Source organism: Eublepharis macularius, chromosome 2 (genome assembly GCF_028583425.1).
Source record: "Eublepharis macularius isolate TG4126 chromosome 2, MPM_Emac_v1.0, whole genome shotgun sequence".
Classification (NCBI taxonomy): Eukaryota; Metazoa; Chordata; class Lepidosauria; order Squamata; family Eublepharidae; genus Eublepharis; species Eublepharis macularius.
Window position 1 is genome coordinate 200,451,067 of NC_072791.1, and position 27,445 is coordinate 200,478,511.

A 27,445-nucleotide genomic window follows, 5' to 3' on the forward strand; every position below is an offset into this window, starting at 1 on the left:
CTGCTACGCTCCCAATGTCATTGGTGCCAGTATGCACCACAACTACTGAATCATCCCCGGCATTATTTACCACACTATCTAGATGACAGGTGAATCTCTTATGACATGCTCCCTCAGAGTCATATCATTGATGTGAAAGGGGACCTGTACATCCACCAAGGAAGAGACCTCTTCTGAGGGATTATGTCTCTTTTCCTTGGAGTGATGCCCTGTCCTCCTTCCCCAAGACCCCCATCATCCATGACTGGTAGGCAGGGCTGGCACGCCCATAGAGGCCAGGTAGGCGGTGGCCTCAGGCGCGAGGGCCCTGGAGAGGCACCGGACGGGGTGTTGGGGGCGGAGGTGCGCACCGCGGAGCTGGCGTGGCTGGCCCACAGCTACTGCAGCCAGCCAGCCCTGTGCTGCTGCTGCTGCCACATGCCCCCAGCCGGGCACAGCAGCCACGAGCCGCTGCCGGGGCGGTGTGTAGAGCGTGGAGCAGCCTCCGCCTGCCACCCCAGCCATCTGCCGGCGAATGCCCCGGCTTGTGCTGCGCGATGACGTCATTGTGTGATGACATCATCACGCAGTCCGTTGCACGCGCGGGCGGGCTGGGGTTGCTGCGGGCACCAGAGACCCTGGTGCCGGCAGTGCTGGTAGGGTGCTGCCCCCCTCAGACTGGGATGCCACTCACATCCCTGAATGTCTTATCAGCCACCCTCACTACTTCTCTCAGCTTCTCCAGGTGAGTTACCTCAGGCTCAAGGGAACAAACATGTTATTTGCTCCTTGTGGGCCAAGAGCTTCTTACTCTGAGCACACACTCACAACATCTGTCCAGCAGACAGATGGCCATACATGTGACACTCCATGCCTTAGGCTAAATAGCCCCCGGACTTTCCTCACCCTATTGCTTAACTCACTAAGCTTCTTTTTAGGGATGCTTTGCCACGGACACTGGAGCTCTCTCGCTTGCACAGTTGGGCTCGCTTGCAACTTGTTCTAAATATATAGCTCTTTCCTCTTGCTTTAGGTAATCACACCAAAAGGGTCTATCTACTAAAGCAGGGTGTGTGTCAGCTATTCAACTGGTTGAACAATGGTTGTTGATTACAGATGGGTGGTGAGTAGGCTGCAGAGATCTCCATCCTGAAACCCTGTTGATTTCAACTCTTTTAGGTTAGCTTAGGTTTATGTGTTCCTGAGTTCCTTTAACTGCTACAGCAGTGCTGAGAAAATGTATGTTGCTACAGTATTTTTCCTCTCCTCTTATCTTTTGTAGCTTAAACTATATTAAATAGAAGAACTAAATATAAGAAACAGTTACCTGCACCTAGCAAAAACAGTAGGCCTCTTGTTTTTATGGACGCTTTGTCACTGGGATACTTCGTTTCTGGGGCTGTCACACACACAAAACCACAGTTAAGACAAATTGTGGTTTTAGTGGATTGTTTTTACATAGAGGTGGATGCTTTTGCGGTTTCAGTTAACGGTTTGGGTTTCATTCAGCCACAAATTAAATCATTATCTGTATCCCATTGTTATTGTTGCAAACATGAAATCTTACAACTGCTGTTGTTATTGCTTTTATTGTACTTACCTTGTTATCGTTGCTTGCTTTATTGGGCTTTGCTAACTGTGACGTATTATTGATTGTTCTTACTCTGGTAGACTGCCTCAAGAATTTACGGTTACGCTGCTTTATATAAACGTTGCAAATAAATAAATAGTCTGCTTTTGTCCACTGATGATACTTGCCCTATACTGTGACAGACCACTGGTCTATCAGAGTTCGTACTGTCTACTCTGACCAGCAGACACTCTTGAGGCTGTTTGGGCAAGGTCTTTCACATCATTTACTACGTGAACCTTTTAACTGGTGATGCTGGGAAGTGAACCAGGAATCTTTTTGCACAGAAAGCAGATTCTCTGCCATTGAGCCACAGCCCTTCCCTTGTTAATCATGCATTGAGTCCAAAGATGTGGAGCAGAAGCGAAAGTACTCAAAGATCTCCTGCTAATCATGTGTTCAGTTAAGAAGGGCGTGATGGACTCTAAGCAGCCACTTCCCACAATCACATAAACAGCAGTGCTAGAGCTGAAAATGCTGATATGTATTAGACAGGGTTGAATACAGAGTATCTCTCATTCCCCCATCATGAAGATGGTTCAAGATGCGTAACTGAATTTGTCTGTTTGCAGCAATAGAAAAGAGCATGAAAGCTCATGAAAGCTCATACCCTACCACAAATGTTGTTAGTCTTATAGGTGGTACTGGAATCTTTGCTCTTTTCCCCTGTCATAAGTTATATTGAGGAGCAGAACTATTTATCGATGGCCATTTCCTGGTTCAAAAGAAATTGTAAAAACAATCAAGTTGCTGGTGTTTGATCTCAAAGCTGTCAAATACAATTGTGTTTTTACCAATGTCAGAATGTTTATGTGGTGCTGTAATGTTATACAGTCAAAGATATGGGGCCAGATGTTTTAAACCAATATAGAAAAATATTTTTTTACACTCTTGGTAAAGACTGAATATCTATTATAAAAACACACATTGAACGAATAATTTTAATCATATGGTTAATCTAGAAACAGTGGTTTTTGCCAGTACTCATACATAAGGTTGTACCCAGGGCTTTTTTTCTGCGAAAAGAGGTGGTGGAACTCAAGACCGCACAATGATGTCACTTTGGGTTGGCTGGAACAAAGGGGGAGTTTTTTAAAGTTTGAATTGCCCTCAGCGAAAATGGTCACATGGCCGGTGGCCCTATCCCCTGATCTCCAAATAGAGGGGAGTTTAAATTGCCCTCTTAACCACTTGGCGGCGCAGAGGGCAATCTAAACTCCACTCTGTCTGGAGATCAGGGGGTGGGGCCACCGGCCATGTGACCATTTTTAAGAGGTGCTGGAACTCTGTACCACCGCGTTCCCGCTGAAAAAAAGCCCTGGTTGTACCAATTTCCACCAGTTCCCCTCTCCCTCTGCATATCTCCAGTAGGCTGTTCTGAGGATGCACACTCTTTTCCCCTGGCTGAGTGGGGCGGGCTGGCGCTCAAGAATCTGAACTTAGAAGAACCCTGAAAAAAGATGCTGAGCTGGTAATCAGTATTGGTGAGTATAGTAACCAAAAAAAAAAAAAAGCCCCATCTAGAAATATAATTCAAGAGATAGTTTCAGGCGGGTAGCCTATCTTAGTCTGTAGTAGCAGAACAAAATTTGAGTCTACTAGCACCTTAACGGCCAACAAAATTGTCCAGGCTGTAAGCTTCGACTCATGAAAATTTATACCCTGGAAAAATTTGTTTCTATTTGAAGGTGCTACTGGAATCTAATTCAGTGGAGTTATTTGTATATGAAGAATTAATTATACAATTTGATGTTTCCAGTCCAGTAATTGCCTCTACATCTATCCTAAATGATTTAGGGCTGTAGAAGCTACTAAATTTTCTTTTTAAAAAAATCAATAACGATGTTATTTTCTCTTCTCTGCAATGCAGAGTTTTTTTATCAGTAAAAAAAAAACACTATGATGCCCATTTGAGCTTCCATGATTCATTCTTACTTTGAACTTAATGTTAAGATTAAATGGACAAGATATTCTTTGGTCATCTGATTACTAGATTCTGCACATTAAAAAACTTCTGTCAATATATTGATTTTTTCCCCTCACTAACAAAGATAATTTGACACAAAAGCTGTGTTTACTATGAGAATTCATTCTGTACGCAGTACGCTAGAGCAGTTATATGTTGAATTTTTTCCCTCCGAACTTATTTTCCCTCTTTACCTTTAGCTGTCGCCATATTTGGTCAATGAAAAATTGCCAGCAAGTTCTCTTTCAAATCCACCTGGCCGGACCTTTTAAGTTCCATCCTTGTAAAAGAATTTATGCTGTCCGCTTGACCTTTGCTAAATAATTTGGGGAATTGTCACCTTCAACAACAAAACAAAAATCTATATTAAAATTTCATAGATGAAGTTTGGTCAACAATTCAATTTATACCCCGAAAAGAGATAAATGGTATTTCTTGGCCCACAACAGACACTCATAGTTAATTGGCTGTCACTGTATAAACAAAACTAAAGAAAACCTAATAGCAATAAATACCAACATATTCCAGATATAACAAAGACAGGTGATTCTGGGCTGAACGTCGCTTCAACTCCACCCCCCCCCAAAAGTCTTTTTTCAGTTCACTGTCGACAGTGTTACTCACGCATCTTGATGCTGAACTTAAAATCATTATTATAATTAAAGAGCTGTACACATTCAGAAGCAGGCATAGCCACTTCCGCACCCCTCTCCCTATTGTCTAAAAACCATTATTTGCTGCTTAGTTCTGTTTCCACTCCCTGGAACACTTCCAAAATTGGGTTGGTTATTATTTAAACCCTTTCACTATATGTTGGTGTGTTGGTATTTTGTGCTGTGCGTCCCATGCCTAATGCATTATTGCACTCCTGATAAAATATTTCCTATACTCATTTTCAGCAATTATTCATTCTCAAATACTACATTTATAATAATCAATCTAATCAATCACTATGACTGTGTCTTTTTAAAAAAATCTCTTATTTCTCTATTATGTTACGCAAATTAGTCAAATTAATGTTTTCTAAAACTTGGTGATATTTTGAAGTCCTTTGGCTCCCAGCCTGCCTTCTCCCCATCCAACTCCTCCTGTTTGTTCTTTTTATTTGCAAACAGTTCCCAATTAGGGTTGCCAACCAGTTAGTTTCTTTCTGGCCTGGATGTTTTGTTTCACTAGTTGGCAGCGATATTGTTGCACAACCAGAATTTTAAAGAGAGGATTTAGTTCTTTTTTTTTTTTAAGAGCAAATGAATATGGAGGTATGATAGGGCAATGGACTTCGACCAGAACGGGAACTGACCTGTAATCACCAGGCAGAAACCCGAGATTAACTGAGCTGCAAGCAAAAGACAAGAAGGAACATGACATGTGATGAAAAAGAGGAAGATCCCGATCTGTGACATCCCATCTCTCTACCACTGAGCAATCTCACTCCATCATTCTGCTGGTCCTCTCAATGTGTATTGTAAAGAGAAACAAGGGTTCATTCTAGGAATTGTTGGAAACTCTATGGTAAAACCCAGAAGTGACATAGTGATGTTAGTGACATCACTATTTTTTGTTCTATTCCACCCCCCCCCACTGTCCCAAGTCGCTCACTTCATTAAGGCGACTTCACTTTGGCAAGGTTACTTCTCTATTCTTAAATTATTGTATATGTTTTGAAACTAGTGTTCTTGCCCACATTCACCTAACTGTCACGTTATGCTCAGTGTATAAAGGGTGATGTCACACAAAACTGTCGCAAGAAGACGCTATCTTCCGCGTTTTTTGCGTGACGTTTCGCAACGTTACGGAAGAAGGTTAGTAGTGTGAAAACGACCACTATATTCTGCCGTGCAACACAGCATGTGTTTTATGCTGTATGGAGATTTTATGCTGTGAGTATGGACATAAAGCTGCCGGTAAGAGCCCTCAAGATTCTTTGTGACTCACTACGCCTGTCCTCCTGTTGCTGCTAAGTTTCTATCATCTGGCTCCACCTAAAGTGCTGGAATTTTTGAAATTCAAAGTTGGCAACTTTATTCATAACTGTTACAAGCTAGTGTTTACTATGGTCTTTCTAAACATGACGCCATTACTCCTAAATGATATGGTACTAATCATGTAATTACTACGATGAGGAAGGTAAATCACAAATGCCCATTCTTTAATTATTGGCAATTTGCCCAAATTACTGCTTAGACCCACTTAAACAGCGTTACTAAACATTTACGAGTGGTAAAAATGAGGCTCTGAGCCACCATTTGTTGAGTTACACCTGTGAAGTAGTGGCTTAAATGAAAACATTACTAATCAGTTGTGGGTTTTGTGGGACCCTATTAATTCTTTTTCTCTGTTTAGAACTTTACATCTGCTGCGTACAAATATTTTTATGCCGCATACATTCAGATATGTATTTATGCAAAAGCTAAACAAACTACAATATATGGCCTAGATCAGGGGTGGGCAAATTGCGGCCCGCGGGCCACATGTGGCCCGCTACAGAGTTTTTTGTGGCCCGCCAAGACAGTCAGAAAAAATTTGTCTCATTAAACTGATTCTAAAATTAAATGTGCTCGCAGCTATAGATGATATGAAATTAGCACAATAAATAAATTGAATAAAACTACCACTATTTTATTTAATTTATATTTATTGATTTTTATTATACAATTTATACCTTTTCTGAAATGCAAAGTTAACTAATGAATGCAATCATTTTAAAAGGTGCGGCCCTCCGCTAACCTCCGCTCCCACAAAGTGGCCCCCGAGCCAAAACAATTGCCCACCCCTGGCCTAGATTATAAGAGGCCTCTCAAGACAAATAAATTATTAAAAAGGACTAAATTATCATTTCTGGTAATGCCATGGGGCCTCAAGCTTGGCATACTTTAGGGCTGGATCTGACTAGTTTGTCCATCAAGTTCAGCATATTGCTTCACACAGAAGCTAACCAGTTGCCCTGGAGGCCCAACAAACATTTAACTATCTGCCAATGCATGATGCCACTTCTGGCACAAAACCAGAAGTGAAACATCAAGGTGATGCTCTAGGATCTGCCACAAACTTTATGGTTTAACCCTCCTCCTACAGAAATGAGCAGTGGGGGGAGGTAAATGGGAAATAAAGACATCATGTATGCAATGACATCACCTCCAGCTAAACTCCAAAAGTGATGTCATTTTCGGTCTAGGGTTTTGCTGATCTCTATGGTTTTATGACATCCTCCCAAAGTCTCACAGGGGTTGCAAGCAACTCTACTATTGCCTCTGATAGACAAGATTACAATTAAAGTTGTTGCATCTGAGAGATGCTTCTATAACCTGAATTGCTCCTAAGTGGTGGCCACGGATTTCTTTTAGAAGTATTCTATAGTGGTTAGAGTGTTGGGCTAGGGTCTGAGAGACCCACACTTTGTCACGAAACTTGCTGCGTGACTCTAAGTCTCTCAGCCTCACCTACCTCATAGAGTTGCTGTTAGGATAAAATGAAGAAGGGAAGCACACCATCTCAAAATTCTTGGAGGAAGGGTGGGCTAAAAAGGTACCACATAAATGAATAAAAACCAGCTGTATTTATTGTATAGGCTTCTCTCTCCCCATGCTTAATTTATCCTTGTTCCAGGATTGGCCTTGTTCCAGATTGGCCTTGTTCCAAGATTGGCCCACCTTCTGATAGATACAGGGAGAATGTGGAAGCACATTTTAGCCAGTTTGGTGACAACGACACTGGCTGCCAGATTGCTTGCAGATAAAATTCACATCTCTCTTCTTACCTCCAAAGGTCCCAATACTGCATATGCAGGCAGCCCAGCAACAGGCACAAAGTGCCTCTCCTGAGAGTGAGGGAAAACGACACCAAGGTCCCTTGTTCCCTGTGCACCGCAGTCCTGGTCTGAATTGGGCCCTGTGGCACTTTGGAAAATAAGTTTCCAGCAGCTGCCATCAGGCTACAGGGAATGCAGATTGGGTTGGGCAACCTGACTGATTCCGATCATCTCTCTTGTCCTTGCAGCAATCAGCTCCCTCAATCTGAGGCCCTGCTCCAAAAATGGGTTTTGCGGGGTTAATATCTACTGCATGTTGGAAATGTAGTTTGTTAATCTACCAGAGGGGGTGATAGAGTAATCTCTGTGGAAGGAATGTAAAATGGCTGAAGGAGCGAGGCCTTTACTGCCATATTCCAGAGGCGCTGAAATGTGATGCAGAACTGCTCTTTCCTCACACAGAAAAAAGTATTTGGGGGATGGAAGGAAGGTACTGGAAGAGATGATTTTGCTGCTCTTCACTCTGTTTGAATTTTTGTCAATCAGTGATTATATCATGTTAGAGTTCTAGAGTTTGGGGAAAGTTGGATAAAAATATTTTAAGTAGATGAAATAAATGAATGTTAAATCAGGATTACCCAGTCACTATCTAATGTTATATTTACAGAATGTAGGAATACCAGAATTGGCCTCAGACATCATATTGGGTGGATCCACCCTAAGCCTGAGAAAGCGGGGAGGGCAGAATATAAATGCAATAAATTAAATTAAAATCCAGGGGCTATGATTTATTCAAAACACTTAGATTAACAAAACAGAAATAACAGGCACCGCCAATGAAATCTGCCCTGTTTCTCCAGCTTAAAAACTGTGAGACTCAAAATTGGATTTGGGATCATTGGAATGTTTGTTAGGCAGGCTTATAAAATATCATTGTTTCCCTTTGTTGGAAGAGGAGGATCCAGCGCTGTATCTCTCCTCAGGTTTCATAGGGGGACAAACCAAAGAGTTAGAAAGATAGAGAGGTCAGGGCACTCTGTTTACTGTTTACTATTGTTTACTGCTCTGACTGTCCTTTAATGTGCAGATCGCTATTCTCAGAATTTCTTCCTCCTGACTTCCTCCCTCTCTCTCCTTTCTCTTCCTGGCTTTGTTCCAGGCAACACCTCTCTCTTTCTCCTCCCTCCATCTTGGCAGCATGGATGCAGGCCTTGCCCTGCTATCCATGTTCACCCTTAAACTAGATAGGTAGTTAGGATCTGTCTTTCCTCCTTTCCTATCGGAGTATGGAGTTCCTGCAATAAAGAAATCTTATTTCTTTCCTAAATATAAACCAAGTATATGCTTTTATTATTTTCATTCCTGCACACACACACCAGCCAGCAGAACCAGCTCACAACCACCACCTATAATCACGCTTCCTGTGCCACATAATAGACTCTGCTAACAGCCCAAACATGGAATCCTTTAATTAGGTTTATTTATCACCCTTATCTCCTGTGATAATTATAAAGCAGATTGCTTCCCCTCTCTCCTGTGATAATTATAAAATGTTCATTTTTATATACATTGCACTGCAGACAACAGCATTGTATTTATTATACTGGGAGTGGGGGGTGGGGCTGTATAAGCCCTTTTCTGACAAGACTGTGCTATTGTCCTAACATCCTAAATGACTAAAGAGATTCAAGATCTTTCTTCTGTGTTATATACGCAATTAGTGAAGAAACACTGTCAGCAGAGATTATTTTAATGGATGTACAGTACTACTTTAAATGAAGTCTTTGCCATCTGTTCATCTCAATTATAAATACAAAACCAACATATCTTACAATAGCATCAGAGGATACAAATATATTCTTCTGCTATGCCCAGTACACAAAGCTTAGTAGTAACGTATTGAAATTTTTGCTGTTTTCCTTCCTTCCTCTCCTCTCTCCAGCCGATATAGTTTGAGAAAAGATAAAAGAATGTTGTTTACCTTATGCAACTAACATATTGTTTTATGACCCTAGGTCCATTTATTTAAGCATAGTTTTTTTTAAAATAGCTTTAAAAAGCCATCCAGTTTTAATACTGAAAAGAAGCACAATGAATATATATACAGGGAAACACTGAATGGAAAAGGTTTGTGAAGATCCATTAATGTACTTGATATGGCATCCTTAGCTTTGTTAAAACAGTCCTTACTGTGAAGATAATAAAGCATGAAAAGTTGCAATCTTAATACAAGAAATGAAAATCTCTGAAAGATAGATTCCCTTCACGTTTTAATTTGTACTGCCAATTTATTATTATTTATTATATAGTTAGTCAGTGAATGCATATACAATATAATTATTGTTGAAAGAGATACTCTCGAACTCAAGGACATTAAGTTGGTCTGTTTCTAACAGTAGAACTTTATATTATGTTTAGCCCTGTGATATTTAAAAAAGACTCCCTGATGCAGCTGCTAGTCCTCAAAGGAAAAAAGACAGGCATCCTGTCTTTTCTCCAATTTTTGGAGAGAAAGCTAATAACAGCATGTGGGTGGAGAGGGGTAATTTTTAATCATGAAGCTACATGGCCCTCCGTACAGTACCAAACCCTGTCAGTCCCTTGGTGAGTATCACATGCAGTTCTGTACATAAAATTAATCCAGATTTCGATCGTCTGCTCTAGTATTAGGGGACAGACAGATAGACAGACAGACAGACTTTTAGAGGACTCGGAAAACATAATATTGACCGTGCAGTGTCAACAAATAAATAATAAACTGAAATGTGGACCAGATAGATTACAGCATTGGGAGTTTGAAACCATGGATAGTTCTGGGGCTGTCTTCATGCCATGACTGTAGCCATTAATCAGGTAGAACATCCCACTTTGGAGATATGTTGCGATCCAGAAATATTAAATATATGAGGCTACCAGATGGGGTTTTTTCCCAGAGTTTGGAAACAGCTACAGCAATGGTATAGGGGAAAATTTGGTATGGGAATGAGAAAATTCAGTATGTCTTCTGTTCACAGAAGGCAGTATACTGACCAATATTTATATTTGGCACATATTTCATAAATATCTAATATATTTTAAGCTAAATGTTTTGAAGCAGACTTATTGCAAACATGAAGCCATTTTGGTAGGATACATTTCAGAGACCTTATTTCTGTGATGCTGTTAAGGAAGAGCAAATACATCCCGTTGGAGGTAAATGAGTAAAAATGAAAATAGGAAGGTTCTTGACTTGGGAATTTTGTACTCCATGTGTCTGACAGCACAATCCAAGGACCAGATGCTCTCACTCATGACAATCCATACAATAACTCTGCCAGTAATTTTTGACTCTGTAAGATGCACCACAAACCATTATTGCTGACAGTTTACTCTGGTGAAATGTGTGTGGACTTACACTTGCCATTTTATGTAACAATATCAAATATTAAAATAGCAGAAGAAATTTATAATAAACAGCATTTTTTGTCGTGATTGCAGCTGATTATGTTATGCAGCTTCTTCTGCTGGTGTCACAAAGGTGACTTAATAGCTCCTATAACTCATCTCAATAGCTGACCTTTCCCCTTCGCTGATGAAGCCCATTCAAACCCTGGTGGCCTTTTGCTCTCTTCAGGATCTTCTGTTTCTCAAATGTTTTGATCGTGAATATATTTATTCAAAAGGTGTCACAAAAAATTTAAGTCCATGAAGATTCAGTGATTTCTTTAAAAGATGATGTTTTTAAAAAGTACAAAAAGAATATATTTCCATCTCTTTTTTTAATTTGTGGTATTTTTGCTTATCTGATGCCGGCATGTTGTTAATTAATACCAGAAAACGAGGGATCTGAGCATCTGCATGAAGAAATGTTGTACTGACGTTCTTTGCATCAACTTGAAAGTAAAGAATACCGATATCGCTCTGTAGAAGAAAGGGAGGTTTAGATCGTCATTTACCAAAAATCTACATACAGAACATCGTCAAAAAGCTGCCTCATCATGAGAGGAAACTTTAAAAAGAATCAACTTTTTCATCCAAATTATTTGAAGAGGAAATTACATCTTTACACAATATGGCAACCCAAGTTATTTCATTGGTATAAAAAGGAATGTGAATATAAAAGGCACTGGGGACCTTCCATATCTTGATCACACAGAATTTCCAGCTTGCGGTATACTTACAGGAATTTTGGATTAATCATAGGTGTTTTCCGCATGGTCACTTTACAGCATTTCAGAATCTATTCTGCTTCCCATTGTCAGGGCTTGCCGTGGCTGCCACTGGGCATGGCACTGGGCAGTCTGCTCCTGACATCACAGGGGGGCCAGGGACTCTGCAGGACCCTGCTCTGTGGAAGGAGGAGCGGTATACCTCACCCAGACTCCCTCTCAGTCCACTCGCTGCCCTGCTCAACCTGGCCTGCTTACCCTCTGCGTCCTCCTTCATCTCCTCCTTCCAGAACTCTCCTCCAAGCCTCCACCCTTGCATCCCACTGCTCTCACTCCACATCATCACTCCTCACTCACACCCACCACCCCAGAGCTCTTCCCAGCCACCCTTTATAGGGTTTCCTCTCTCTACCCCGCTCTCCTTCCAGGCTTGCTCCTTCTCCTGACCGGGCCCAGCTGTGCGTTCCTCCAGGTGTTTCCCTCCAACCACTAATCCCTCCTGGGCTCCTTTGCCTTGCTGGTAGGGCGGGGTTGAGTGCGAGCCATCCCCAGCTGAGGGCTCCTTGGCCTTGCTCATGAGGAGCTGCCCCAGCCAGCCTCTGTGCTATTGGGCTTGCCTGGCCTTGCTCACGAGGAGCTGCCCCAGCCAGCCTCTGTGCTATTGAGCTTGCCTGGCCTTGCTCACGAGGAGCTGCCCCAGCCAGCCTCTGTGCTATTGGGCTTGCCTGGCCTTGCTCACGAGGAGCTGCCCCAGCCAGCCTCTGTGCTATTGAGCTTGCCTGGCCTTGCTCACGAGGAGCTGCCCCAGCCAGCCTCCATGCTATTGGGCTTGCCTGGCCTTCCTCATGAGGGGCTGCCTTAGCCAGCTTCTGCGCTGCCAGCTCAGCAATGCTGGGCGGGGCTACCCATCTCCTCCCCCAGAATGCCTGTGGCAGCCCCCCCTGGAGAGGCTTGGCTTCTAGCAACTCCTGAGCCAGGCTGCTGTCTTCTAGCCATGGTGTGGCTCTGGGCTGTAGAGGCTGCTTCCTCTCCCTGCCAGGTAAGGGCTCTGCTTGGGTTGCTGCTGTTGCTGCTGCTGGTCCCACATTCTCCCTGCTGTGGCCCTTTCCCTCTGGCCTGCTTAGCCCCCTTTCTTCCCCCTGGGAGGTGGGACTGGCTGGTCTCTCCTTGCTCCCTCTACCCCTCTGAGGTTCCGGCCTTTTAACCCTTCCCCCTGGAGTAGGTAGGTTCTGGCCCTGGTTGCCGGCTTGGGGGGTGGGGTTGCTGCCACCCTTTTGTCCCCTGCTGTTCCCTCTTGTCAAGTCTGGGGGCTGGGGCTCAGACCCCGGACACCCATGTTCTTCTGATTTCTGCCCCTGCAAGGGAGTCATGGGAAGCAGAAATGGTTTTAGTCCATTTTTAGTCCCCCATTTTTTCCCCCTGCGCACATTCTGCACACTTTTTTTGAAGCTGCTGCCCAGTCATTGCTGGTCTGCCTTCTGTCTGTGAAGAATCAAGAACTCCCATTCTGCTTCTCTGCTCCCTTTCCTTTCACTGGGAGCTGATTGGTCTGTCCACTGGTAACCACTCCCACCCTCATCAACTCTCTGAACTCCTTTTCCACCATTTTTATCAGCAAAGCGAGGTAAGGATCATAAGGCTGCTTCTCCATTGGCTTCTTTTCTCTCTTATTTTTTTCTTCAAAGCCAGGAATGGGTTGTAAAATGTTCCATTAATACACATTCCTCCTGGCTTTAAAAGTCAGTGTCAGGCTCCTCACTAGGTGTTGTGGAAATGGTCTCTCTGCAACCAGGGATCAGTCCATTAGTTGCTGTCGGTTTGCTGCTTGGGTTTTGCCTCTTACCACAGGCATGTAAAGAGTGCAACCTCCCTTGATCTTTCCCTAGTACTAAACTGATGTCTCTGCTAAGAATAACGTGCCAGCAGCAAGAAGATCTTTAAGCAAAGCTGGAAGTTTTTATTTATAAAGGTAAAACAAAACAAGAAAACAGTTGAGCAAGGCACCAGATATGGGCCCAGCTCACTGGCCGCGAGAGCACTATAGAGATAGATACAGAATACGTTAGCATGCACGATACAATAATATTATAAGATGACTACAGAAAAACAACCTTCCCTCCCCCTCCCATTCCAGAGCTCTGGGACCACTCTGTTGCACAACCACAAGCTCAATCTGGCCTTTGCATGTTGGCAAGTGAGGGATCCCGAGTTCTTGTTCCATCCCTCTTTTATAGGGAAATATCAAAGACTTGCTTCATTAACATCTTAATCGATCGCATTGTCTTTGTTCCCAATCACTGGCCTTCCTGTTGTCTCCCCTTATATAGCCCTCCTGTGGTGAGCTCCCGCCTTCCCCCCAGGCTTTGTCCCGTCTGCCCCCTCCCTGCTAACAGCCAGGGCTGGCCGCCTCTCTCATCCCCTCCTAGGCCTCCTGCCGGTCCTGGGCTGGCACCGGCATGTCCTGGGGCCTTTGCAGTGGCTTCCTTGGCTCTTGAGCTGTCCCTGGCCTGGCCAGGTGCCACTCTGCTGCCTTGGTCCGGCAAGCAGCTTCTGCGCTGCACCGTAGCGGGGCTGGGGCCACAGACAGGCTCTGCACTGCCACGGTGGCCTGGCTGGCAACTTCATCGCCCCTCTCTGGCCCGACCTGTGCAGGGGCAGCTTCATCAACCTCCCAGCCATGTCTCGGCCAATGTTCCGTCTCATCCTGTGGCTTGGTCATGGTTGGGGCTGCTCCACTGGCTCCCTCTTCATTCCCCACACAAAATGCTGCCCCAAACAGACACATCTCAACTCGTCAGCAGACATCAAATCGCCTCAAGATTGTGCACTGCAGAATGATGGTACCCCAAGCCATTTCAGAACCAATAGGCGTGAATGCTGAGCATCGCTGGCTTAAAGTGTGCTGTGCAGAATGGGCATAGAAGGCAGGAACCACAATACCTCCTCCATCTCCTCTTTCTGTGGGCGTATACAGATGCTGCTGTCTCCTCAGATAGCATCCTCCCTCAATGAGGAGGACAACTTGCTCTGAAGTCTGACAGTATACAGATGCCCTCTCTTCATCTACTCTTACTTGGTCTATTTAGGGAAGGACAGGTTCAGCAATCTGCTAGTAAAAATGTTTGGATGAGGAAGACTATTGCAATCCCAGGGGCAAAGGGGGAGGCGGGAGGCAAAGTAGAACAAAATGACCACCTCGCAGTGCTAGTGAAAACACAGCCCCAACTTCATTAATTACAGCCAGGCTTACCACCACCACCACCCCTCCTGGGGGGGGGCAACCCCCCACCCCACCTGCTGCTCCCTGGCCCCATTTACCTGGCTGGTAGGGGGGAAAGGTATGAGGGGGGAGAAGTGTGCATGCACTCCTGCAATCCCCCTGTCACACTGTGTGATGGGCGAGCTGTGAGTTGCACTGAAACCAAATTAATTAAAAATAGCACGTTTGGAGATTTTTTAAATTATCTGTCTTCAGTGCAACCCTCAGCTCCCCTGTCACACCAGAAAATGATGCCATTTTCCATTATGACCAGAAGGCGTGAGAGCATGCATGCAGGAGGTAAGTACCCCACTGCACCCTGCCCTCCAAACTTGGCCCCTGAGGGCCCTAACAACCTCAATCGCAGGCTTTGGAGCACTGGTGCAGCATAGGGCATGGATCCAAGCTTTGGACAACCCACCTGCTGTCCAGTGGCATCCCTTTCCAGCCCACCTGCAGAGTGCCAAGTGTGGGATGGCAAGTGATGTAATCCTATCTGAGTGCAAGCCACTCTGTGGTTCCCCTACCACTTAGAAGTGAAGCCAAATGGTGGCCCCTGAGCTGGGCGTATTCCCAAGCGGCTTCCCCTAAGATCCCTTAAGGGGACCCCAAAATGGGATGAGACAGCACACTGGCATTGTATCCCTCAAAATGGATCCAGTCCAATGCCCCAAACTGCCTCCAGAGAGTTATGACAAAGCAATTAACCAGTAACTGAGCAGAAATGTGCGGCACCCATGGGCTCCAATGGAACGAGGGAGGGAGGGTGGGAAAGCCAGAGCAGACGGGGACCCCAGCACATTAGAAGGTCCTCCCAAGCACAGGCCAGCTTTGCTCCTGCCTCACCAGGACAACCTGTGATTGGGCTCCTGGTGAGAACTATGGGACCTGGCTGGAAGCCTCCGTGATGTGCCACTGCAGTTGCTTCGGCACAGTGGAAGAGCTCACCCCTGAGGATTTCTGTGCAGTGCTCAGTGGCAAGAGGGGCCACCAAAGGGAAAAAGGGGAGAATGGGAGCGCTCTTTCCTTCTCCATCATCCTGTCTCTGCCCTGTGCCATAAACTCATCCCTGGGTAAGTCTGGGAACCCTCTTTACATAGTCTTACAAAGCATAGAACCTCTAGTAGATGATAGTTAAATGATTCTAGCTAGAGCTGTGATTGGAAAGACACATGTCAGTTAGTTAGTTCTAGTGATCTTAGATAACTGGAATGCAAAGAATGCTGCATTCTAATTTTACTTTGTTATATAACTTTAATTTGCTTGTTCTATCCCTTGCTTCATTAGCAATGTGCATCACAAAACTAGATGTGGTGTGGTACACTGGTTAAAGTCCCAGACTAGGAGCAGAGAGAGGCAAATTTCCACTCAGACTGAACTCATTGGATGATCCTGAATCTCCTTCACCCAGCCTAGCTCACAAGTGTGAGGATAAGGAAGGGCAAGAGTAGAATATGAAAAACGTGTTCACACTGGTACTGGCTGTCAATCGGTTTATGGGAGCAAATGAAGTTAAACATTACAATGAGTTTCCTAACAATAAGATCGATTTGGCAATTGAGTCATCTGCCTGGAAGTTCTTGCAATCGCTTTTCTTGGAAGTTTGTAAAGAAGGTTGGAGGAGAATGAAATATTGGACATTCTGCATTAGCCCTTCCATCCACAGCCTCCTTGTGTGGTTCTGTCTCAGTAAAACATTGCAACAATATCATATTAGTATCGCTTGCAAATAGGGAGTCACAAATATTCAGTGTCAAACAATTTGGAGCCCGTTTTTCAATCTGCAGTGGGAGTGAAAACTAGACCTGCAGGACACAGATATTCCCTACTAGAGAAGTAAAACCGGCATGCAGAAGTCAAAAGCAATGTGACACATAATGATATTTGGATTCAGATTAAATATACAAAGTCAACAGCAAAAAAAATGTTTTTAAAGAAAAAAAGCTGAGCCAGAAACAAATGAGCACTCCACAGGAGAAAATCAGACTGCAATAAGATGATAAATGCATCTGCAAGTCGGTTGGCACAAGCAGCAAGCAAAACTCCCTAGAGGGCAGCCCATAATTAGCAATTTGAAGATGGAGTCATTGTCCTTAAGGGGGAAGATGCTATTTGGAGCAGTGGGCAAATCTATTTATTGCTCAAACTTGAAGATATGCCAAACTCTATCTAGCTTGCCCTCTGTGTTACATTCTTATTTTATTCTTTCTCACATAGGCAATATTTCTCAAGCACTTTTGAATAAGAATTTAAGTGCTTCACATATATCATCTCCATAATATTTTCCACCACCCTTTAGGGTAGGCTAGGGTTTTATCCCCGTTATCATGGGACAACAAGGCTGACAGACAGTGGTTCATATCCTACAATGTGCCAACAGAATGCAGATTTTCCCTGTGTTTCTCTCCTGCCCAATTTCTTTTGACCTCCAGAAAGATTATTCTTGTAGCTGCATAACCTATATAGATAAAGCTCAGATCCCAAATTACAATGCATATTTTCTCAGTACACACCCCTAGCTGCAATATTCTGTAGTGATGGCCAGTTTGTTGACTATAGACTGAATATTCCTGCATAGGATCTTATCAGTTCATATTCAAATTCCATGTGTTTTTCCAGGTTCTGAGATTCAAGGCAATTCTTTTCAATGGGGAATGTATACTAAGGTCTGGGACAGTTGTTTATATGCAAATTTTCACAGAAAACAGCCCCCCTATAATCTAAAGACCCTCTAAGTTTCAAGCAGATTGAAGAAAGGGGTTCAGTTTTACAGACTCACAAAGTAGGTGCCTCTCTGCTCAGCCATGCTTCTCTCTATTGATTCCTAAAATGGCTGCCAAGCAGCAGTCTAGCAGGAGAGCTCCAGCCAGACACCAGCATTAAAAAAAACCCTGTTGCATTCATTTTATTTTCCTACTCTTACACTGACTGACTGACAATTTTAAAAAATTAACCTTTCTGCTGAAAACTCTATCTTTGCCATCCTTCTTTGTTGTGGTCTGTTGGTAGGGTTGCCAGGTCCAGGTTGGGAAATTCCTGGAGATTTTGGGGGTGGAGCCTGAAGAGGGTGGGGTTTGGGGAGGGGAGGGGCCTCAGTGGGGTATAATTCCATAGAGTTCACCCTTCAAAGCAGCCATTTTCTCCAGGGGAAATGATTTCTGTTGCCTGGAGATCAGTTGTAATTCTGGGAGATCTCCAGCTATCACCTGGAGGCTGGCAAGCCTATCTGTTAGTTTGTTATTTCACAGAGTGAGGGAAGCTTCCTTTGCAGACCCTCCATCCTACCATCGGTCTGCCATTATTCCCTATGGGGGACTTTTTTCAGGATGGCTGGATGGTGTCCAACCAAATGACACCATAATTGCAATGGCGTGAGGGTTGCCTGTCTACTAAAGAACCCTACATTTTAAGTGAATTAGACCAAAAGTTCCAGTTCTACAGGCCCCTGAACAAGGCATTTCCATGCCTTCAAAGGGAGAAAAGGAGTCAGCAGCTCTTTGCGGCTTGCTGCAGAGGTGATTGGCTGGGAGTACTGTTTGCAAGGTGATTGGTGGGAGATCTCCCTTGGAAAGATCTGATTGGAAAGGAGAAATGCCATTTCCCAGGAAAGTAGAATCAAAGAAAAACACCAATGCAAGCTGCACTTCTGGAACTGGGCGGGTAGATGGATTCTTTGAGAGAGAGGGTTTCACAATTCCCTAGCATACTGGATTTGTGTTATTCCAGAAAATCAAGGTAATGAACCAAATTAGCAATTTCCATGTATATTTTCAACTCATGAATTTTGTTATGCACACCCCTAATTGCAACCCCATGGTTGTGACCTCCATTTCACTCTAATTTCTCCATTGTGCAAATTGAACTTGTAAGTCTCAATTTTCTGTTTCCTCTTGTTGAATTTTTCTCATTAAATGTACAAAAACTTTACTGTTACTTTTGCACCAATTGCATGTAAATAGCATATAACATGTAAATGACATAAAATGGTTTAAAATGGCATAAAAAGAAACAAACATATTGGGAACACCAACTGGGGGAAATATTGGTTCTAGTTGATTTGGTCCCCAATCTTTCATCTAAGCTGGCCAGAGAACCATTTTGATTGAGATGGTGGGGTAGAAATATCTCAAATAAATAAATAAAACACCAACAACTAAAATTTATAATGGAAAAAGTCTCACAGTAACACATGAAACCAAAAACAGCTTAGGAATACATCCCTACCAGCGAACAACTATTTAGCATTGTTTTATACAAGCTGGAATTCAGCAACAAAGTTGATTTATATTATCCAGACTAAAGTGTGAAACTATTATTAGCCTCCTATAACTGCACAAAAATGGTACCATATTCTTGCATGATACATGATCTTCTAAAACCACCCTTCATTGCTCTATAGTAAAGATATTCTAAAAGAATGTAATTAAGTGTAAGAACACTTTCTCTTAGGTTACAATTAAGTATCAACACTGCAACAAAGGCCACCAAATGTGGCATAAGGGAGGGGGGGAACTGATGCATCTGTCCAAGTTGTTACCCTTCAGTCACCTGAACCAAATTAATAAAGGGTTGGGGAATCTAACCTGTGATTAAAACTTCTAATTTATCTACCCATTCAATTAATTAAAAATTTGCAGACCTACAATCAACCTCTTTGAAACCACAAACAAGTAAAATACAACTGTGATTTTAATAACTTTTTTTTTTCATTTTGAACTTCCTATGACTTTGCATTTTGGTTTACACCAGTTTTGATAAGTACAAAGGTGAAATGGAATTTACTTCTTCTTTTTTTTTTTGGAAGATTTTTTATTTTTTTAATTACTAGTACTACAAAAGGGAAAAAATAGGGACAGGGAGAAGGGGAAGAAACAACACATAACAACACAAACACTACATCTACAAGTAATGCATTCCCTTCATACTGCAATTATTTAACATTAGAACTTTGTAAAATGCTGTTAGATTGGTAGATCTTATAAAATACAAACTACAATCAGGATTAGGTCTTCTTCCCCCCTCTGGGTCTCGGTCGCAATTCTCTCTGAACAGCTACAGTCACTGTGCTCGTTCCCTCCTCCCCTCCCCCTTCAGGCTTAAAGTCCTCTTCTTGCTGGAAATCTTGATGTTTACACACAAAGTCCCTTAGCTGATCTTCTGATGTTATCTTGTAAGGTTGATCTTTGTAGCTAAACCAAATACCTTCCGGAAATAACCATTTGTACTTTATTTCATGTTTCCTCAGAAGAGCTGCAAACCTTTTATATTTAAATCTTCTTTTCCGAGCTAAAAATGGAACGTCCTTCAATATCTTAACCTTATTGCCCAGAAAGTACAAGTCTGCATTGTATGAATTATATAGGATGCTGTCCCGGATCTTCTTAGATGAAAAGTCTATAATAATGTCGCACGGCAGGTGACGCTTCGTTGCATATTTTGAAGAAGCCCGACGGACTTCCAAAATGGCGCTTTTTAACTCTTCTTTAGTTGCCTTCGCGGGGATCGCCAAAAGTTCCGACACCAAATCCTTTAAATTCCCATTTTCCTCCTCCTTCACATTCTGGAGCCGCAATATTGTCTGCGCACGGTCCACTTGCAACCCGATCAGTTGGTTCTCCAACAGCTTTAAGTCTTTATTTGTTGCCCTCATGAGTGCTGCGTTTTCCCGAGCAGACTTTTCCGCCCCCCCCCCCGCTGCTTCCTTAATGGTTTTCACTTCACTCTCAATTAAGCCAACCCTTTGATCAGTTTCGTTTAACTTGTCAACAAAGGGCTTTATTGCTTCGACGACAGACCGCTTTACTAGCTCTTCCAGAGACTCTCCTTTCCCCTGCAAAGCAGCCAAGATAGATTTGCCCATAGCGGGGCTCTGTTTTTTCGTCGCCATGTTAGGGGGGGGGGAATCCGCCAGCCAAGTTTCAAAACTCAGTGAGGGGGAAGAAATCCAAGCCTTCTTAGCTTCAAATCCCACCAATCCTTCGCATACGCTTGTAGTAACAGAAGGGATTCGCTACTTACAGGTTTTCACCTTAGATCTGCTTTTTGCCGTTCTCCATGGCCCGGCAGCACACGAAGTGCTTCTCAAGTCTGCCGGCCTCCATGGGAGCAAACGGGCAATTTACCCCCCCCCCCATCGATTTGGGGGGGGGTTCTTCCCGTCGCGCTCCGGACCCTGACACCCTCACTGGGAGTCTTGGGGGCTAACCTTTGCAGGTCAGCCGCCCAGTCAGGCTGCCTGGACCTGCAGAGAGGAGCGTCCGACATGGCCAAGAAAACGAAACCGAATCCCAAATGGAATTTACTTCTAAATGATAATAGCTTTGGTACTAGTAATGTCTTTGGAACTGGTATATAAAAACTGCTATTTAGGAAGCCCCGTGCATAATTCTGGAGACAGTGTAAGAGGAATTGCTACTTCCCTAGCCACTCTTAAAACCAAACTGCAGGCCAGTTCATAAAACCATATTTTTAAACATAGGTAAATTCAGAGGATTGTCACAGGGTGAATGGTTCTTGGGAATATGTGTTGGGTTTACAACTCGACTGTATGTTTCAAAACAAAACTGAATCACCTGGACAAATTTTCCTAACAAACAGCTTGTGGTGACATTTATTTATTTATTTACAAAAATTATACTCTGCCTTTCTGCCGTCACCAGAGCCACCAAGGGGGCTAACAGATTAAAAACATACTAATTACAGGTAACATAACAGTGGCCTTCAGAGATGTTGAAAAACAAAGGGATCTGATAGGGAGCATGCTGTAGAGGTGGTTCTCTTATTTTATTAGCATAATCCATTCGGGACTAAGAAGAGCAATCTTAATACATAATTGAATCACAAATGAAATTTAAACCTGTTTGGTGAGCCACTTTGATGAGTCAGTTTGGTGTAGTGGTTAAGAGCATGGGACTCTAATCTGGAGAGCCGGGTTTGATTCCCCACTCCTCCACTTGAAACCAGCTGGGTGACCTTGGGCTAGTCACGGCTCTCTGGAGCTCTCTCAGCCCCACCCACCTCACAGGGTGTTTTGTTGTGGGGACAATAATGACATGCTATGTAAACCGCTCTGAGTGGGTGTTAAGTTGTCCTGAAGGGTGGTATATAAATCGATTGTTATTATTATTATATGTTATTATTTGCTTTAAAATGTATGTTCTCCATGAAAGTTTGAAGTAACTACAGTAAACCAATTAAAATTTTCAGAAGTAAAAAAAATCTCCCTCCGCAACAGAAACAAACCATAACAAATAGATCTACCTTCCAGAGTTCTTCTGGAAAGCTGTTCCAGAAGAGCCATGTTGGAGCCATGACAGAAAAGCAGCAAGTTTTCACTGAAGTAAGCTATACTTCATCACCAAAAAGATCACCAGAAGAGACCTGTGGACTGAGAGCTAAGCTACAAAAGACAAATTACACGAGGACAACCACGTGAAGGGAGTCTCAGTGTTATCTGGGAAGCTGAGTTTTAAAAGCAATCGGAAGGCTTTGTCAAGTTTCCCTCTCTACAGAGCCAGGGAGATTGCTGCTTAGAGGGCTTATTTCCTCTTTGCCTCCAGAAGGCTCTGTCAGTTTCACCTCCCCTTCTAGGCAGAAAAGAAGAAATTAACAAACCCTCTGAGCAGTGATCTCCCTGTAGCAAGGGTAAATTGACAAAGCCTTCTGATCTCTTTTAAAACTCAGTTTCCCGGCTAACATTGCGACTCCCTTCACATGCTCCTCCTTGTGTAATTCGTCTCTTGTAGCTTGGCTCTGGTGATCTAGGGCAGATATAGGAAAAACAATCCTTCAAGTATGTGAGTCTCAGAACACCAAGGACTTTATAGGTAATCTATAAAGGCAGTTATCAGAAGTACTGGAAACTCTGCTTTGGGAGCCTACACCATCTGAAGCTAGATGGGTGGCAAACCAGTTGTGGCACGAAAAGTATGGAATTCCCTCCCCAGGGAGAGTCATCTGTCACCTTCCATCGTCTTCTACAAAAGGGTGATGATTTGTGTGTGTGTGTGGGGGGGTGGCATTCCTTTACTGATTCTTAATTCTGTATTTTGTTTTTAATTGGTACATGTGTACGCGCATAGTCTGTGTTAATGTTTCTATTGTCCACTGCTTTCAGGACTCTGAGGGTCACTCCAAACATTACTTCCTTCACAAGTTCTCCAAGGAGCCAACACAGGCTCGTTCAGACACACCGTAGCTCTGAGGAATGACTTGCATTTAAAAAAACGGAGAGCCCAAAATGGGCTTGGAAAACTGATGCTGGGTAAAGGAGAGCTCCTGCCTTCCTCCCAAGCTTTTTTCCCCTGTCTGAAAACAGTGAAGGGGGACAGTTTTCCCATTTCTGCTGCTGCCTCATGTGCGCAAAATACCTCCAAGGGAAAAAGAGAAAACAGGAAACTCCCTCCCCGACAGGGAGTATTTTTCCCTTGTGACAATTACCTAGGAAGGGAGGCCAGTGCAGTTCTTGTATGCCAATACAGCCTCCTCTCACCAACCCAGAGCCTCTGTACAGAATTTATAGACGCTCAAAGCCGAAACCTCTTCCACTGAACTTAGGAGGACTTGCAAGGATTGGTTCAAGGCAGGAGACATTCAGAGGTGCTTTGCCATTGCCTGCCTCTGCATAAAGACCCTGGACATCCCTGGTGGTCTCCCATCCAACCCTGCTGATTAGATCACACCTAATGTTTATATTGGTATTAAGGACAGAAATTTAAATTACATAGATATGCATGTAAACAAAGTTTTCCAAGGAGGAAGCATCGTTGCCAAGAGATTTATAATCTCTTGCTTGGTTGGTTTGTGTTTTTTTGCCATCGGTTCCGTCGATTCCTTCTCCATTCTAAATTCTCTCAAACCTGCTTTTCCCAGAGTGAAATCGCAAAGAATAATGGAATCTCTTAAGCAGTTTATGTGGACACCAAGAAGTGAAGCAGTTATTTATTTACTGCATTTGTACCCCAACTTTCTCCTCAAAGGGGATCCAAAGCAGCTTACCTCATCCTCTTCTCCTCCATTTTGTCTTCACAGCAACTCTGTGAGCTAGGTTAGGCCTAAAGTGTGTGACTGGCCCAAGATTACCCAGCAAGCTTCCATGGCAGAGCGAGGATTTGAACCTGGTTCTCCCAGATTCTAGTCCAACACTCTAACAACTACACCACAGTGGCTCTATTGTGAAAGGTTTGCTCTTGCCAGATGTTATATTTGCACTAAAAAGAAGAGGGAACACTCTGAACTCCCATCAAAAGGTTATACTCTCATGGGGCACATATGCTCAAAATGTGGGATGGAGGAAATTGGACAAGATTACTTCTTCCTCTTGCACCAGAACAGAAGCCGGTAAGATCCAAAGTTAGCACAGGAGCAGAAAAAGAATAAGCAGATATGATAGAATTATGCAATCCAAACATATTTAAACATTTTAAATTAAATATTCAAGAAGATCTTTTTCATTATTGCCAATGAGTAGTTTCAGTGAAACTAACAAGCTACAAACCAGACCCAAAACTACATGAAGAACAAAACTCCGACATTTTTTATCCTCACAGAGGACTTGGTGTAATTTTAAGGCATCCTTTTTTCCCAAGCATGCTCATGTCAAAAAATGTAATATATCTGAAACCATTATAACATTCTATGAAACGAATCTTTAGAATATCTTGACAGGTCATGCTCCTGTCTGCCTCTGGGGTCTACAGTGGCTTTGACTTTGCCAGCAGTGTACCTGTGGTCACATTGAGCATAACCTAACAGGTTACAGGTGCATGCAAGGTTTCTTGAAATCTTTACAGAAAGGGATGACTGATACATTATTATAATACGCCTGCATTAAATGTCTAGCTAAACCCTGGTCACCCCCTGTGATTTTTTTTTAAAATTGCACAAAGCCATTCTTAATACCAGCACAGATCACTTGTCATTTAGTATGCTGATTATTTGCAATGTAGTATCGCACACATGCCAAAAGTATGACTTACATATGCTGTGACAACATACCTTCAAAGAGAACGAGGTTCATTGCCACACAATGTTCCTTGTAGTACATCAGTTAAAATTCTGGTCAGCTTCTTACAATCAAAGACTGCAAAGTAACGAGGTTCTCCAACACCATGGGCAAAGTGGCAGTAAATTAGTGGCTTATGGATAAATATGTGCTCATCAGCACCCTGGCGGCAACCATACAGAGATACAAACAATTCAACCTGCACATTAACTCTTTGCTGCATTTATTCCCCTAATTTCAACTTTTTAATGAAAATTCAGACAATGCTGATATGATAGACTGGGAGGCTGAATGTCAATTGCTGTTTAACAGGATGCTTTAGGGACTTAATCTGAGTGTTGCCTCTCACCACCCCACAACATAATTGGCATGCTATGGCCAGACATTCTATCTGTTTACTGAGAAATGTCCTACTGAATTCAATTAGATTTAACTCCTCAAGTAAGGTGGCATAGACTGATAGCCAGAACTGTATCAGGGGCACCTGACCCACAAAGATTCATGCCAGAGAAGATCCAAGCCGACATCAGCATTTGTTCATTTTTCTATTTCATGTGAAATATGAAATGAAGCCTGATTTGGCCCAACATGAAAGAGCCCAAGATGGGGGTGGGGGAGTAGGGTTACCAAGTTCCTTCAGCTTCCTGGTGGGAGGCAGGGGACCTGGCACTTACCTTTTGCCAGGCCCATGACGTTACAACGTGGGCGTGTTTGGGGCATGTTTGGGGCCAAAATCAGCCCACTGCAAAGCGCAGGAATGCTCTCAGGGTGGCATGATGACATCATTTCCAGGAGCGACGTCGCACCACCCTGGGAGCATGCCCATGCCTTCCTCTCCCGCCAGCCAGGTAAATGGAGGTAGGAGGCGGAGGGTGAAAACAGGCATGTAGAATTCCCAACACAGCAAGTGTTGGGAGATTTGAAGGGGTGGTCCAGGGAGGGCAGCGTTTAGGGAGGGTGTGATATCACTTCTGGATGATACTCCAGGCTGTCTCCCCATAAGGTTGCCAGCCCTTGGCTGTCTACCCCGGAACTACTGGGGAGGAGACTGAGGAAATCAACTTCAGTAACGTCATGCTGTCACTTCCAGGCTTGTATTTGGAAGTGAGGTCACAGTGCCCAATGCTGTCCCTCCATTTTGCTCAGCAGCAGCAGGAGCCCAGGGCCGAGGGCAGGATGTTGCCCATCATAGTAGGCAACCTGGCAAGCCTACTTGTGTTGCAAGTTTGTACCAGGCCCAAAGAAATGCGCCCTTCAATAGAGAATATCACCATTTCAGATAATGTGATAAACATTTCTTTTAACGCTTCTATCCTGTCTCCCCAGTTAGAGGTTCAAAGCCACTTGACCTTCAGAGTAAGAATATTTTTTATTTATAAAAACCTTTCATCAGACCAGTAGACTGCTTGTATTGCATGAGAAACAGAGGCATCAAACAAAACAAGCAATCTCTGCTCAGAATAATAAACAAACAAACATGATGCCGCCTTCTGAATGACAAGAGCCATGTGCCTTACGCAAGAGAATCGCTGAAGCAACTTCAAAGGCGGGGTGGGGGATGCAAGATGACATCAAAGTGGTACATAGATTACAACCAGTGTAATCCTGAAGAGTCCAGTAGCACCTTTAAGACTAACCAATTTTATTATAGCATAAGCTTTCGAGAATCAAGTTCTCTTCGTCAGATGCCTGATCAAAACATGATCAGGCATCTGACGAAGAGAACTTGATTCTCGAAAGCTTATGCTATAATAAAATTGGTTAGTCTTAAAGGTGCTACTGGACTCTTTTTGATTTTGCTACTACAGACTAACACGGCTAACTCCTCTGGATCTATGATAGTGTAATCCTGAGTACACATTCCTGGAAGTAAACTCCACTGAATAGACTTGAGTAGTAAATGTACTGGCTAAGTGCTGTAATAAAGAATCTACCAATCAACTTGAGTAAGATTCTGAGGAGACCTGCTTAGGCATGTTCTCTATGGGCAGATTAGACGTTACGGCAGCAGAACCAAATCATGCAGAATTCACAGAGAGCAGGGGGTGGACGGATTTCAAATGCGGCACAGGCAGGAGACCATTTTAAAAATATCCATTTCTATAGCACCATCCAGCACTTTATCAGAGAATGAGAAGACAGATCTCTGTGTTTTAAATGCACCGTGGGTTTTTTTCTCCAGAATTTTAACCTGATTCTTACACAAGGATTTCGTGTAAAGTGTCCATTTTGGTTTATAAGACAGAGATGTTCCGCCAGGCGTATGGCTGAGGCTGGGCCTGGCCTTTGTCGGCCACATGGGGGAAGGGAGTGGATGAATGCTCAAATCCCGCCCCCCAGAAGGCTTTTTTTTAAACCACCATTCTATTTTAGAACTCTGTTTTATCCAAGTGAAGACAAGTCAAAGTTATATTGTGCCACCTTCTTGCTATCTTTTAAATTATTTATTCTGTAAACTGTGTTTTTAATGTTGCAGGGAGGGCGGAATAGAAATATAATGAAATTAATTAATTAATTAATTATAATGTCTATTTGATCTTAGTTCACATAAACATCAGATTAACTGGCCATCTTGTTCCTGGATTATGAACCTGTGGATGACAGATGTACAACCCGATGTTTCCTCACTGGTAACCCCCATCCTGCACTTACGAGACTGATGTATCAGGGGGGAAGGCTGGAATTATTCTGATATACTCTTTTATGTTCAGG